Raw genomic sequence first — 14657 nt, 5'->3', positions numbered from 1 at the left:
AATTATAATTCATCCTGCGAGAAACAGCTCAAGAACTGCTTCTGTGCACACCTCCACTATGGGACATGTATATGCCTTTGGGACCTGTTTTCTGCCATACACAACTGTGTTTTGTCATCTCTGTATGCTTGTCTCAGAATAAGTACCTATAGAAAAAAGAGACAGAACAAAAGAGGAGAGAGACATGCAATCTTGAAATAGCTACAATGAATTTAAGCACAAAGAGCAGATATTTCTAGTTAATTTAAGGAGAAACTAGGACATGCAGTAACAGTGCCTAGGGGGAGACAAAATCTTGTAACTGCATTGCAAAGTCTTCTCACGGGGTCCCAGGGCTTTAATAATAATAATAATATGCAGAAGAGCTTGCTTACATAACACTTACAAAGCACTTACTAGGCACTTGAGAAATTCTCCACTTGATTTCTGTAAACCCAGTTAATCTTTACAACTCAGTGATGTAAGTACTATTATCTCCATTTTACAGATGGAGAAGTTGAGGTACAGAGAAGTTAAGCAAATTGCAACAAAAATCCCAATAACAATACTAGAATTGTAAAAACTTGGTCTTGCTAAATTCATTTAATTGCATCTGAATAAAAGGTATTTGTAGAGTTGGAGATTGACCTAGCGCTGGGCTGTAATTTTGGTTCCTTTTGTTGGTTGGAATACAGAGCAGTTTTCTTTTCATCCGAGGCATCTGCTTCCATGCCAGGACTCTAATGCCTGAGCGCCCACGAGGGTGGTTGTGTTTGAAGGACTGCCTGCTAACCTGTTCCAGTTGAACAAGTCACTTTTTTTCCCCCAAGAACAGACATCTAGGAGGCTTTTTATTGACTCAGAACAAAAGCAACCCAGTGGTTTAAGTGGACGGTGTAGTAATCACTCAGCAAGGCTCCAGCAGAGAAAACGTCCTTCTGCCTCTCGGCGGAAAGACTGGCAGAGGCTTTTTGCAGGTGTGTGCTTGTCAGAAGCCTCGTCCTCCAGGGGAAATGTGTTTTCCTTCACTTTGCCCGCTGTGTGTAATGTACAAATTTCCTGTAAACCCATCATTTCGTGTAATTTAGATTCCTCCTTGTTGGATTTTCCCTCCTCCTTTTTCCCCTGTCCTCTGTCAGAGCTCCTGGCTTAGCCCTTCATTTACAGGAGAGGGAAAAACCCTTCTTGTTCTGAGGGGATCTAGCTGAGGAGCTTCCCTGGATCTCAGCCATTCGGCTGTTTGTCAAATGAATCTTAAAATAACCCTGCCCTGTGGAAACTTTCAGCCGAGCTAAGTGATTAGGAAGGTGTTTTTCTTTTTTCAAAGTCTTCACAATATATTTCATAGAAATGTCCCAAAAAGCAATGAAATGCCAGTCATTTTGGAGTGAAGGGAACTGTCACCTAAATGCTAAACAAGAAATGAGCTACTGGCCGATGTGTTCAATCAGCGTGGTGCAGATCCAAGAAGTTGGTCCTCTTGAAAGTGAGAATCCAAGTCGGTGTGAGGGGAGAGAATTTCTCCAGCAGTTTGATGAAATTCTCGGATAAGCCAAAAATAAATAAATGCCACTGTCAGGCCTGGGAATAATTTGATTTTTTGCAAATATGATGAGTTAAATCTACAAGCACATTTTCTCCTGAAGTGTAGCAAGTATAAAAGAAATGTCTTATTTCTTTCCAGTGATTAATGATCCTTGTTAAAATAGGGTCATAAATTCCTTTAATTAGCTGTTCATAAGTTAGAATCCTTTGACTCTTAAGATAGAAGAGACCCTGAAGTTCATTTCACCCACCTTCCTAAATCTGCAAAAGGAGAAACTGAGCTCCAGTCTGAACTTAAAAGCTGAAGTTCATACAAGTAATCAGAGCAGACCCAGCACTGGGATTCAAGGCTCTGAGCTGTGGTAACTGCAAAAAAACCAAAAAACAAAAAAACAAAAAACAGTTGTGTCCTCAACTGAGAGAAGGTTAGAGTGCCCTCGTGTGTCCCTACATGGAAATTCTTCATGTCTTTATAAAATTTAAAATCACTTTAATCTCTCCGTCAATTTTCCTGCCTTGGGGTAAGGGTCAGACATTTAGCTCTGAAAACAAACCCCGTGATCAGCGTGTTACCGGAAGTAAATGCACAGTGCATTTGACCTGCTTCATCTGTGAGGATCTGGAGGCAATAACGTCATCGCTGGAGTAGATTTGTGTGGATCCGGCTCTGACAGACCTGGGTTTGTGTCTCAGGCAGCCACCCTGAACTAGTTGCAAAAATCAGTCTGAACCTCAGTCCCCTCATCTGTAAAATGCAGATAATTCCTGCCCTGAAGGGCTGTGGCAGAGATCAAATGAGATCACGTAAGTAAAGCCTGACATTTGGTATACAATAAACACAATTGAAGTTGTTATTCATTATCAGACGTGAGCCTCCACCAAGGATCACTCGCAAGTTCACAATGAAGGAACTGAAGTGAAGACTCTAGGGAGTAAACAGAACGTCCTTGGGATGCTTTTAGCTCTTGGACTAAGAGGTTTCCATGAGCGCTGAGGGCAGAGAGAGTACATTTTGAAAGAAATACATACTGAATAAATGATTCCTCCTAAATAAATTCTTCCTTCAGATGGGCAAGTCTGAATGGAACTAAGCCCAATGGCTTTCCCTCAGATGAAATCTCTTTCAGAGGTGACACCTGATCTTTGGCACTAAGGGCCCAGCAGTCAAAGAAGACTCTGCTCTGAAAGAAAAGGTTTGAAAACTGGAACTTTCTTAGGGCATTGGTCCAGTTTTTTTAGAAGTCGTTATTGAGAGGGTAACCATATTAAAATCAGTAAAGAACAGAAGTGAAAAACAACAGCTGGATGAATTCATCCTTTGATTTTCGTTTTCTTTAACTCTTTGTTTTAGGAAATAAGCTATCTCAGCCTAAGCGTTGGGCAGAGTGGCACTAAATCCAGTCCTTTTGCCCCAGAGAACTTTCAAAGGTTCCCCCTCCCTCCAGTAATTCTGACAGCCATCTTTTTCACACATGCGGGAGGGAGATATCATTATGTACAGTAATACAAGGAGACCTGACCTTTAAATGTCAGCGGAAGTGTGGAGTCTGGCTATTCTGTCTGCATCTTTCTTCACTAGCTTATTGGAGAGTTGAGGGAAATAGTCCGATAATAGTGTGTAAGGGGGGAGGGGAGGGGAGGGGACGGGCGAAGGGACCCCCACCTCCACCTGTGCCTCCCTCTTTGTTTTCACCTAACCAGGGGAAAGGAAATTGGACTGGACTCCGTCATCCAAATACTTATCCTGGACACCACCATCGCTGGAAGGTTAATGTAGATGATAACATTGCAAGAGCAGATGAAAGGCTGCTTAGTTTGCTCGCCTCGCTCCTGAGGCCCTGCATCCTTTGGGGGAATCTGTTACCTTCACATGAGACAAAGACAGCACGTGAGGCCGAGGCATTTATTACTGATTGGAAGTTCATTCTCCGCCCGGCGCGTGGATGTGAAGGATGGGAGTTGCAGCCCCTGGGCGTCCGCGGCCCTCCGGGTGCTGGGCGGCGCGTGCGCACGCGGCGGTGACAGCGGTGGACCGTGCGGGACTCGTCCCCGCAGTGTGCGGCGTGAGCTGGGCTCCCTTTGTGGGCATAAATCTGTAGTCAGCGAAGGAAAAGATACTCCGTGCCTCATACTTGGAAGTCCATATTTGTGTGGATTAAACTGAACAATACGTTTTCTAGCTGCTGTAGTTACAACACTCCATTCCTGATTTTCATCTCATTTTCTACTTTATGCTTTTGTCCTTTTAGACATCGTTTTTCTCCTTAGACTGCCCCCCCACAACCTATGCATCTTGCTTATCGATGCTTATATAATTAGCCTTTGTGGTCCAGTTTTAACTCCAGCATACCTTGGGAAAGGTCTTTCATGAAGGAAGTCCATCTCAACCAGAGGAGCCTCCTCTTGTACGTTTCCACCTTCCTGTCCCTTTTATGTGACATTGCCCACTCCCCCACGAGGTCTGCCCCTGCCTGCAGGATCTGGGCCGGGCACTGGGTAAGATGAAGCAAGGAGTGACGGTCCTGCAGAGGAGAGCTCATGGTAGGATGGAGCCTGAAAACAGGGATGGACCAAGACATGTGTTTGCTTCCAACAGGTTAATATTATGGCTTCACACTGTCACTTAAAATATATGAATTCTTGGGGGGAGGGTATAGCTCAGTGCAGGAGTGCCTGCTTAGCATGCACGAGGGCCTGGGTTCCATCCTCAGTCCCTCCATTAATAAATAAATAAATAAACCTCATTACCGCCCCTCCCCACAAAAAAAAAAAAAACCCTAAAAATATATGTCATGGCTTATAGAGAAATGTACAGGTGAAATTGTACCATATCTTTGAAAACGCCCCAGGTCTCTCCTCAGCCCTGCTTCCCCTAGGATTCCCTCTCTCTTTCCCCTTCCCAGTCTCTCTCAGCCTTCCCTCCTGGCTCCCAACCTCCCTCCCCTTCCTCCGCAGAACAGTTTAGGTTTTTCTAAGCTTCTGTCTCCAAATGTGCACACCCCCACCCACTGCTTAATCCTGCTGCAAGTATGCAAAAGCCATTAATGCCAAAGATGAATATTTCAGTTGTGCTTGGCAAACAAAAGATACCACAGTTACCAGGACCTCTGCTTAGAGGGTAGCATGGACTGAAAATGACTTTTTTTTTTCCTTATCACGTGTTCATATTCAAGATAAAGAGTTTACTATGTGAGTTAAAGAGAGCGCTCTCTCTCTTTTTAAACATCCTGCTCATTTTGCAAAGTGTCACTGGTGAAAACCTGCATCAGCTGGCACCAAATTGGCAGATGTCCCAGCGACTTTGACATCCCATGTTCATGGGTCCCTTCAGCCACTGCTCCGCTGCTGTACCCCTCAGCGTAGCTCTCCCTGGAAGCCCATGGTGCTGCCAGAGCTGCTGTCAAGAGGCAGAGAGATGCGGGGAGGGAGGTGAGCTGGTGACAGCTTCCTCTGGAAGTCAGAGCCGAGCAGTAAGGGACCTGGAGTCCAGCTGGACCAATGCTCTTGGAAGGGCCATAGAGGGGTCCCTGCATGTTCCTTGTCACTGGTTGAGTCTGAGAGTGGACCCTGACGCTGAGGGAGTGAGCAGTTCCTAAATGGCTCTTCTTTGGAAACTCGACCTTGCTGAGAAGCTCCATGTGCAACTTAAGACATATGTTCTTAGTCATTTATAAAATTAAATAGTGGTCTCTCCAAACCTTAGGAGAATATCCAGAGTTTTTGATCGAATGACTTTGAGTGGGAATGTTTTGATTGCCTTATTTTTAGTACTTTTGAAAAAAATTTTTCTTAAAAATCACAGGTTCATTAAAACACAAACACTTTTAGTAAGACCGTGTGTTTGAGGGCCCAAACCTCATTTTTTTAGCTCATTTTCTAAGAAATATTGTTGAAAGATTTCTTAGAAGTTCTATGAAGATAGAGTCTTCTGGGCTGTATGTAAATCAAAGCATAAAATCCTCTTATTTTCTCAAAACAATTCAGCCCTTTAAAATGGATTAATACATCCCCACGCTGTCCCCAAAACTCTCCAAGAGGTGGGGACAGAATCAGGAAGAGCTGTGGTTCAGCTGGGCCTCTCATTTCTGATCCCAACTCCATTTGAGGTTTGTTCTCTCTTCCTCCTTAGGAGATGGGAGAACATTACTCTCTTTCTTTGACTTGGACCCTTAGCTTTTCTCTCTGTTTATAAAGCCCGATACTGTTCTGTCTTCTGCTGTTTGCACTGACTGTCGTTGGATCTAGTTGAGCCTTTGTTCCCTCCCAGACACATTCTTGTCATCGGAGTGGCCTAGCTTCATTAAAATAGAGTGTAAGCAAGATTTTTAGCACTTTTAGTATCCTCTTGTTGTAGTTTTTGGACAGGCAACAGTCTTTGCAGCTAAGGTCTTATTAATTTTCCCAGCATATTCTTGGTATGTATATTTTACATTAATTTAGAAAAATTGATTTGACATTCAATACCATATTTTATGCACTCGTTTCCTTGCAAGCTGCCTGCATTACTCTGGCCTCTCTTGACAGGGTATGGACTATTAATCAGAGACAGAATATGAGATTATAAATCATATGACCTAAAGTTCAAACTGAGCTAAAACAGGCAAGTCCTAAATGAACACTCTATTCCTAAACAGAAAAAGCATGCACATTCAGTGTATGTTGAGGACCAAGCTTGCAGTGGGCCAGCCCATCTTAATTTTGATAGAAGTATTTTGATGAAGTCCTAATAAAAAGCTGGAGTTTAGATGGCTCTTTTAAAAAATAAGCTCAAAACAATAATTGTCTTTAAAAGAAATTTTGCAGAATGATTATGTCTATCAGAATCTCTTTATTGATATTAGTAAAAATTCTTCTCTGAAACTGGATTTTTTCAATTCTTTTAAGCACACTTTTCTAAGTAAATGAAGCATGTTTTGTTTTGTTTTATTTTGTTTTGTTTTCCCTCCTGAATGAGAGTTTTATCTGGGTTTCATTTCAGTTGGGGCAGTTTTAGTGTCAACATATACTCGTCGACATGCACATAAATGCTTTAGCAACTGAGACACCGGTTCCAAACACCTCTGTAGGCATCCCCACTAGGAAGCTTTGCTATCTAAACATTTGCTGTAACAGCTTGTAAGATTTGTTTTACCTGGAATTCACGACTTAAATCAAAGATCTCATTATGGTGAATTCATACGTGTGGGCTAGCAGAAACATTCAAGTTACAGGTGGAGCCAGGCCAGAAGCTGGATAATGTGTTCCACCCCTGGCCCCACTGCTCTCCTGGTAGGCGCATTAGTGCTCTCAACTTACCACGTTACTGAGTGGAAGTGTCTTCTAAGAAAGTGAAGAGCCTGTGAATAAAATCAGTGAACCCAAGAGGACTGAACAGTCCATACATGCAAAGGAAAAAACCGAAGTGATAAAGCTCGTTGAGAGAGGGGGGCTGACATAAAGTGGTCATGCTCAGCTTCTAAGAATTGTGCACTAATATTTTCAATGTGTAAGAAAATACAGAAAAACTTCTGGAAGTATTACTTCAGATTACTGAAGAAAACTTCAGAAAGACTGGCATTCAGTGTTTAAAATACTTTATATTTGGAAAGATTCTTTATGAATGGTTATATGAGTGTTTGAGTGTTTTAATGATATTTATTAAAACTGTAGGGTTTTTTTTTGATGGGTTAGGAAAGCATGACTGTTTTTCCATTTCAAATAATGGATTATAGGTTTTCATGCTCCAAAAATCTGCTCTCCAGCCTGCCTTTTGCAACAGATTGGATCTGGGTGGTGGAGGGGGCGGGGGATTGTGTGTTTATTTTTCTTTAGAAATCCCTTGAAGATATGTCATTCTATGATGTTAAAAATTAAAAGTTCAAGAATACCCTAGATTCTTTCTCCTATATTTTCAAATTGTATAAACACTGACTTTATTTATTCCTCAGTTCTTGACATAGGAGCAGACTAGAGATCACTTATAATTTTACTTTTAGTGCCCGTTTATATTTAACCTGTATAGTACTGTGATTTGAATTTATTCCTTTTGATGTTGATCCTGGATGTAACCTAAAATAAATCCCTTTAAACTGCAAACTTCATTTTTCTCAGGTAACTGCCACACGAGATCCCTGAAGATAAATATTTAATGAGGTTTCACAACATTATTTAAAAATCAGAATTATTTTTTTCTCAGGTAGTATCATTCAAGTAGAAGATGACACAGATTCCTTAATAATGAAAAGTACTACTATTACTAATAATAACATGTTTGAGCTCATTCTGCTGGCCAGGGACTCTTCTGAATGCTTACTCGAGTTGATCATTTAACCTTTACTATAAACCATTGATTTCTGTACTGTTGTCCCCATTTCACAAACGAGGAGACCGAGGCACAGCATTTCAGTCACATAGCCAGTAAGCAGTAGAGCCAAGATTATGAATTTAGGCAGCCAGGCACCAGAACCCATGCTCGTAACCACTGTGGGAACCTCCCTTTAGTTTTTCCGGTGTTGTGGTGATTCATTAAGTTAGGGCTCAGGGCTCACCATTTGTAAATCTCTTCTTGCTGAACTGGTATCTTGTAAACTACAACCCTGGGTTTTTCAGGGCTGGTAGGTTTGATGAGTCTGGAGATGCCAAGTGGGAATATTTAAAGGATCACTGGAAAAGAGAGAACTGAGTTGGTTGGGAACCATTAGTGTCTAGAGGCAGGGGGCGCAAACAAAACCTTATGATGCCGGGTCAACTTATGGATGGTGTCCAGTGGGAAACAGTTATTGGAGGCATTGAGAGACATGCCAATTAAGGATAAAAGAGGTGCAGGGGCTGAGATCCAGCCCAGACAAATCAGATGTCCATTTGGCTGCCAGGGAGCTCAGTCTAGAGTGATATTTCTCAACCTTTGTTTCTTTATTGCCATACTAAGTCTTTCTAGCCATTTCTACCCTGCTCACCTCCCCCACAAAAATGAAATTTTATCACAGATATACTATACAGTATCTGTTTAGATACTCTCTATATACTTTATACATTAAAAGAGTAAGATTTTTTCATCCCCCAAGAACCAATTTTTGTTCCCTTGGGGCAGTGTCACCCCACTGAGAGTGCATAGCCTAGAGGCACCAACAGCCTGAATGGTGTGAGTAAACACAGGGTGGGAGGGTGGCCGTCAGGAAATGGACTTGGAGGGGGCTGACGGGCTTCAACGTTAAAGGGCCCATCAAAAGGCAGACTAGTACCTAAGGGAGGCGAGGAAAAGAGATTTTCTTAATTAGGCATTGTTTGTCCTGGGGTCACCATCCCCACCTCCTCGGATGCCACCCAGAGATGAGACAAAGATTTTCGCTCTTTCTCATATTCTTCGTTGAACTCTTGTCTCATTCTTCCTCCATGGCTCTAAGTATAGTTGTTGCAGAATCTGAAATGCCATTGTGTTGTGATGATATATATCATTTCAGGGTATGTGATTTGAATTCCTTTTGTTTTATTTAGAGACCAGGTTCCTAAGAAGCTTGCTTTAAATTCTTTTTGATTGAGTCCAGCAAAATGGCTCCAATTCCAATTTGCAAGAAGTGGGTAATGAAAGTACTTTAACTAAAAACTCTTGTGTGCTCACTTGAGATCACCTAATTCCCAAATTGCAAACCTTAGAAAGAGTCAAGCAGCAACTGGTGTTTCAGATAACGAGCAAACTGGCTGTCCCTGGTCCTTACAAGGCCAGCTCATTTCTCCTACCTGGTCCCTTAGAAATAACCCTAACACTGGGTAAACATCTTGCTAACCTTTTCTCATTCAAATGTCTCTTTCCTTGTGATTTTGCTGCCTCAGTGACTTTATTCTGAACTTTGTAACCCAGCACACCTCTTAAGAGCCCTAATTTACCTTAAATATCCTCATCTAATTATGTACTAGAAGGCATGATAAAGAAAGCAAGGCACCCCATTATTTTTCTTCTCCACAAACAAGCTATGGTTATTCATCTGGTTAAAGGGTAAGAGGGATTCCTAGAACAGGAAGGACGGTGAAGAGAGTTTCTATCCAGATATGGGAAAGGCAGGCCACCAGAGGTTATTATTTAAAGATTTTAAAGTACTAGAAGACCAACCAGAGAAGCTGATCGTTAGAAGTCAGAGAGCTTGTTGGCAAAGAAAAATCTTACAGCTACGGCAGCGGGTGTCAAAACTGGGTGCCTCATGGAAACACCTGAGGAGCTTTTCAAGTTTTCCATTCTCAACTCCCACCCCAGGCAGATTCTGACTCCATGGGTCTCGGGTAGGATCTTGGACACTGATATTTTTTAAAAGCTCCCCCAGGGGATTCTGATGTGCATCCAAGGTTGAGAATCACTGCTTTAGATTACAAAGTGCTTTCACATATATTGTCCAGGGTTTTGTGTCCATAAAGAGAGGAAACAACATTTTTAGTGCCTTTTGTGGTAATTGTGAAAATGAAAGGATTCCCGAAAAATGTTTCCAAAAATTGGAGGAAAAAGCCTCAACTTTGTAAGGCTAAAATTAGGGATGGTATCAATCCATGGAGTGTAAAACATTAATGAAGGGCCTGAATATTTCCGTATTTCCGGCTCTGTGTGGAATATTCTTGAGATGACAACAAAATTCCCTACCCAGTAAAGTCTGAGAGTAGCTACCCAATATTTGATGCCTATTATTTTCTAAAACCTTATTTAGTCCATTCTATAAATGAGAAATAATAGAGAAGAGAAGCAGAACATTTGTTGTTAGTCAAAAAGTTTGTTAAAAATATCGTGTTAATATTTCCATGTGCATTTTGGGGCTGTGCACATGACCTGCATGTACAGACAGACGATATGCCTGGACAGTGATCTTACAGCTTTCAGAGGGTTGTAATTAACAATTCTGCAGGTAAAAGTGGCAGCTGACAACCTTGGTTGCAGCTGAAGGATGAAGTAGAGCCCACTCTGGGCGCTCAGACTGGGGGAAAAGAGAAGTCGAGTCACAGTGAGGTAGAAGACAAGTAAGCTGTGATCAGAAAGTAGGATACTGCATTTTGAGATTTTAGAAGTGGGTGATGACAAAGCTTGGGCTGTGACCAAGAGAGTGAGTGGCAGCTACTGTCAATAAGGTAGAGGCTAAGCTATCATTCTGTGTCAACCAATAAGATGGTGTGGAGCAGCAGTACCTCAGATAGAGGAAAGAAAATCTTCCAGAGCCTAAGTATTTAAGATAAGGAATTTCAATTAATCACCCCTCCTCCTTCTAGTTTCTAGCTAACAGAGAAAAACTAATAATAACAATAGTTAGCATATACTGTGTATCAGCATTGTTCCAACCACTTTTCATACATTCCAATATTCACAATTTGTGCGACAATTGATACTATCATGCCCATTTTACAGATGAAGAAACTGACACATAGTGTAAGCAGCTTGCCTGATGAGTTATAAATGTTGGTAGACAGAGTTGGGGTGAGAGAATAGTTTACGGAAGCTGTCAGCAAAAGAAAGTGCATAGAGTCCAGGAGGGGGAACGCCTGCAATGCACGTGTATTGCACACCAGCAGACACCAGGTGCATGTAAAGGCCTGGTGAGAGATGAGGCTGAAATAAAGCATTGGAGTCATACTGAAGAGAGTCCTAAACACCAGTGTCCAGAGTTTGAACCTGATTGGGAAGGAGGAGGGAAATGACATGATCAGCACTGTATCTTGAGGTGGTTGATTTTTGAATGTCAGCAAATTGAAGACAGACTGGACTGAAAGGACAAGTTAGGGTTCTTTTGGTCCGGATTTTAGAACAGGTAAAAAGAGGGTGGCAGTTGAAGGTTAAAGGAAGAGTCATGTTTCACGGCTGTTGTAAAACTCAAATGCAAAGTTTTGGTAGCTGGTTGGATGAAGGGGGCAAGGGGCAGGGAAGGATTTAAATAGAATCCAAGGTTTTAAGTCTGAGTAACTGAGTGAACTGTTGGTAGAAATCCAGAAGAGGCACTTTGCGAGGGTGATAGGGACAGCGTAAGTTGCTGGACTTCGAAAATCTGTGTTTTGTCTTGTGAGCAGGCAGGCAGGGTGGAAACACAGCAGGAAGTCAGAAACTTTAAATTTCGAACTCAGGAGAGTCTGGGCTAGAAATGAAACTTTTGTTTTGCTTTGGTTTTTTTGGGGGGGAGAGGTAATTAGGTTTATTTATTATTATTATTATTATTATTATTATTATTATTATTATTAATTTAATGGAGGTACTGGGGATCAAACCCATGACCTTGTGCATGCTAAGCATGCGCTTTACCACTGAGCTATATACCCTCCCCTCTTAGAAATGAAACTTTTGGTGTCTGCATAATGGTGCTGTGGTCAAAAAAAAAAAAAAATGGGAAGTGGATGAAATCTCTGAGGGTGTTTAATAAAGACTGTTGGAAAACATTTAAACTGGGGGACAAGAAGGAGGAAGAGGAGCCAGCAAAGGAGGCCAAAGGAGAGTGGTAACAGACCGATAGGAACACCTAGAAGTATGCGTCATGGATCACAAGGGAATGGAAGTTTCCAGAAAACAGCTGACTTAGCAAACCCTCAGAGAAACCAAGAATAATAAAGCCATTTGGAGTCGTTGATTCCAAGGTTATACGGATCAAGAATAGCAATAGAGGGAAAGAAGATGGCCTCAAGCGGGAAGGAGGGAGATCAGGGGAGACAGAGGCCGCAGGACTGGCCTCTGTTGCAAGAGGGAGGAAGAAAGAGAAGACAGTGGCTTCAAGGGGTAAGACGTGATGGAAAGCGCTTGCTTTGTTCTTATGATAAGGAGGACCACTTAAACCTAGTTTAGACAGAGAGAAAGGAGCACAGAAAGGGATGAGTGGAGATGCCTAGGCACTGCCAGGGAGTGGCGTCAAAAACACTTCCCATGGCAGAAGTCACAGTGGGATGAGGTCCTGCACTGGTTTCTGACCTTATCATAAAACAAGCCAGAACTCATGGGAGCTGCTATCCCTCCCAACCCTGCACAGCACTCCTCTTAGAGAACAAGGTGAAGACCGAACAAGGTGAAGACCAGTAGAGCAGGGTCTTCCACCTCTTCCGGGGGAAATTCCTGGCATGAATTTAGTCCATACATCCCAGGGCAGAGGAGGAGGAGAAGCCTTGAAGACTTTGAAGAGTAAAATACCTTCTTTCAGGTATAGGAAGAAGAGGAAACTGATTATAAATCTAGGGGGTAAAATACTAAGATTTTCTTTTTATAAGTACTATTTGCACATTGTATAACTTGTAAATACTCTATGTGTGGGGATGGGAGACATTTTTGTCTCGTTTTTGGAGAAATAAGTAGTCAAATGCACTTAAGAAATTTAATGTTATTTTTCTCACTCTATGTGAATGAGGCCAAAAACTTCCTGGGGAAAAAAAAAGTACAAAGGCAAAAATATTGATAGCGGTTAATGAATGATTGCTGGCTTTGATGGCTGTAGTTTTAGGTAGGGCAACTGCTATAAAACAGTCAGCAAGCGATCTGCTCCAGTGTCCTGTCCTTTCCTGTCAAGGGGAGGAAAGTGGGCAGTTCTGGGCATTGGAGGTCAGAATGGAAACGGGAGCAAAGAGATGAAGAGAGACTCTGTGTTCCCAGGGGATGTGCACACCTTCCCTCATCCATGGAATGGGCTGGGTACCACGTGTGTCCCTGTGTATTCAGAAATGGTCCCTTGGGCCCCAGCACTGTCTCACTGCTGCACAATCCTCAGATGCAGAGAAAAGCCTTAGAGGTTGTTAGCACATCTCCCTCTGGACATGAAACTGGGCTCAGCACCAACAAGAGAATCCCAGAGGGGATTTGCCTCTCCTCCATGCTTGGGTAATGGCTATGCCCTGATTCCCAGGGAAGAATCAAGTTCAACGCACGCCTCGCCCAATATTACACACTCAAGCCCAAACAGCTGGGCTGCTGATAAAATCTAAAAAGAAGAGAGAACTGGCTGTTCTCCATCTATACATAATGTATTCATAATAAATCTCTCAATGAGGAGGTATAAAGATCTCCTATTTCTGTGCAGTCCAGGGAAGCAGAGCGTTCAGCGTGTATCCAGTGAGTCTCGTTAACAGAGACAACCAGTATGGGAAATCCAAGGGGACTTGCTCCACGTTTCTATTAGTAACAGCAATTTTTTTTTAACCTGAAATGTGCTAGTAATTTTCTTGCTTGAAAAATTCACTTTGCCTAAGGATTAATAAATACGCTTTTTCTTAATAGTTATGGAATACCCTCCATGTTCTAAAGACTACATAAAAATAAAGCATCGCTTGTCACCATTTTTTCTTTTTTTTGCTTTATTTCTGAGAAGATAACACAGTAGAGCCATCCCAGAATGATTTATTTCCAAGTAAATGGAAATAATAAAACCTAAAGTAGTAGAGTTGTATAAAATCCTGTATTGTGTATGAAACACCTACTCTAAAATTTAGTAAAAATGATAACTGGTGACAGTCAAGAATATTCTATATGAACATGAGAATTTTGGCTCTAGTGTGGGCAGCAGTAGTTAAGAACAAGGTTGGCAGTGTCAGAACAAAGGCAGTTTCCTCCTAGATTTTGCTGGCAAAGTGCAGCCACCTGTATGGAGCCCCCGGGGTCAGGGCCAGTCACCAAGCCAACCAAATAATAATGGCTGACATTCGATAGAAACCAATGACACAATGAAAGGCATTTGTTCGAGTTAATTTTTACCTTCTTACTACTGAAGTATTTTCTCTCTATAGTTAGAAATGTGCCTCTCGTGGTCACTTAGACTTTACATCAGTAAGATCATCTCAGTCTCTGGGAGGATTCTTACCCTCTTTAAGGCAGAGAAATAGAACGTGCATTTGATTATTGAATAGCAGATATGGGCTATTAAGAGATGAGTTCAGAAAGAGGGACATCTAACTTACCCATGTTGAGCTCTTCAAAATGTTTCTCTTATCTGCCAAGAAACCATTCCTACTGACTTATTTTTACAATAGGAAAATAGTATATACAAAAGCATAAAAGGAAAATGTTGTGTACAGAAGCATAAAATTCTTTCCTGGAATTTAAATGCCTGCCCCAGCACTGCTGAGGTGGGCTCAGCAGTTCCCCACCTTCTGTGTCAGCACCTGCGTGAAGACAGCCCCTGCACCACCGGTGAGCATTTTTCTGTGAGAATCACCTCAGC

The 14657-nt window shown here is 42.0% G+C and overlaps 1 protein-coding gene across 1 annotated transcript in view; it reads left to right on the top strand.

The window, feature by feature from the left end:
- The window catches only part of PLCXD2 (phosphatidylinositol specific phospholipase C X domain containing 2), a 46943-nt gene that overhangs the window by 13779 nt on the left and 18507 nt on the right, over positions 1-14657 (top strand). The window lies entirely within an intron of this gene.

This window comes from Camelus dromedarius, chromosome 2, assembly GCF_036321535.1.
Source record: "Camelus dromedarius isolate mCamDro1 chromosome 2, mCamDro1.pat, whole genome shotgun sequence".
NCBI lineage: Eukaryota > Metazoa > Chordata > Mammalia > Artiodactyla > Camelidae > Camelus > Camelus dromedarius.
This window is presented reverse-complemented; position numbering and strand designations above follow the sequence as displayed.